This window comes from Mus caroli, chromosome 18 (assembly GCF_900094665.2).
Source record: "Mus caroli chromosome 18, CAROLI_EIJ_v1.1, whole genome shotgun sequence".
Lineage (NCBI taxonomy): Eukaryota > Metazoa > Chordata > Mammalia > Rodentia > Muridae > Mus > Mus caroli.
In genome coordinates, this window is record NC_034587.1 from 31,466,464 (window position 1) to 31,467,912 (window position 1,449).

The 1,449-nt window shown below is 45.8% G+C and overlaps 1 pseudogene; it reads right to left on the bottom strand.

Moving 5' to 3' along the window:
• Positions 1–929: 929 nt before the first annotated feature.
• Positions 930–1,443, bottom strand: LOC110285157 (annotated as a pseudogene).
• Between the last annotated feature and the right edge of the window lie 6 nt (positions 1,444–1,449).

The window sequence follows — 1,449 nt, forward strand, 5'->3', positions numbered from 1 at the left end:
CACTTTGTAGACCAGGCTGGCCTCGAACTCAGAAATCCGCCTGCCTCTGCCTCCCAAGTGCTGGGATTAAAGGCGTGCGCCACCACGCCCGGCTGCATTTTTATTTGAAATGCTAGCACTCTGTTGAGAATTTCTGCATCTGAGTTTATGAGAGATGTAGTTCTCTAGTGTTCGTTTACGGCACTGTATGATTCAGGGTATCCGAGTAGCACTGGCCTCCCAAAGTGAGGAGAGAAGCATGCCTGCCTTTTTGGTCTCCTGGAAGACTGTAGAAGGTTAGTAATGATGTTTGCTGGAGCTGTCCAGTTGAGAACATCTGTATCTTCTTCTACAACATTTTAATGGCAAGTTCAATTCCTTTAATGGCTATAAGGCTATCCGGTTTCATCTCATTTGACTTTCAGTAATTTGTGGGTTTTATACATTTGGTCCATTTTTTTCTAAAGTTGTTAAATTTGCAAGTCCAGTTGTGTCTTCTGTGCTCTGGTAGTCCTCTGATGACCGCTGGAACTGTAGTAATATCCTGTTACATGATGGACAATGGTGTTTTTCTCTTTTCCATTTTATTTTTTCAGGCCCACTAAAGGTTCACTAGCCAAGCTTTTGTGTCATTAGTTGTCACGTGATTTTTGCTTGTGTCTTTGTTACTTCTTTAGGCTTGTTTTGGGGTTATTTTATTCTTTTGTTTTTCATCCTCTGGATCCTGAAGGCAGGGTTATAGATGATCATATTGAGACTGTCTAATGTGATCTTTTCTTCTTTCCTTTTTTTTTTTTTAAACCACTAGGAGCTTTATTTTTAGAAACAAAGATGCCAACACAAAGTATCACCCCAAACAGTAGCAGTTTTGCTTTTTCATCCTGCTTAAGTGAACAAACTACATAAATCCAGACCAAGTTAAGAGAAGTAAGCCTTTATTTCCATCTTTCTCAAATTAAGCCGGCTGACTTGGTTGCTTTGACGGGATTAGTCGAAGAGACCGAATCCCATATCCTCATCTGATTCCTCCGACCCTTCCTTTGCCTCAGCTTTGGCAGGGGCTGCAGCAGTCGCAGGGGCAGCAGGGGTGGCAGCAGCTGCAGGGGCAGCAGCCGCAAATGCAGATGGATCAGCCAGGAAGGCCTTGACCTTTTCAGCAAGTGGGAAGGTGTACTCAGTCTCCACAGACAATGCCAGGACGCGCTTGTATCCATTGATGATGTAGTGTGGCACGGAGGCAACAGTCGGGTACCCGATCTGCAGACACACACTAGCCACGTTGCGGACACCCTCCAGGAAGCGAGAGTGCAGGGCCTGCTCTGTGATGTCGAGCACTTCCGGGTTATAAATGCTGCCGTTGTCAAACACCTTCTGGATGATCAGCCCGAAGGAGAAGGGGGAGATGTTCAGCATGTTCAGCAGTGTGGCCTCGCTGGCTCCCACCTTGTCTCCAGTCTTTATCAGCTGCAC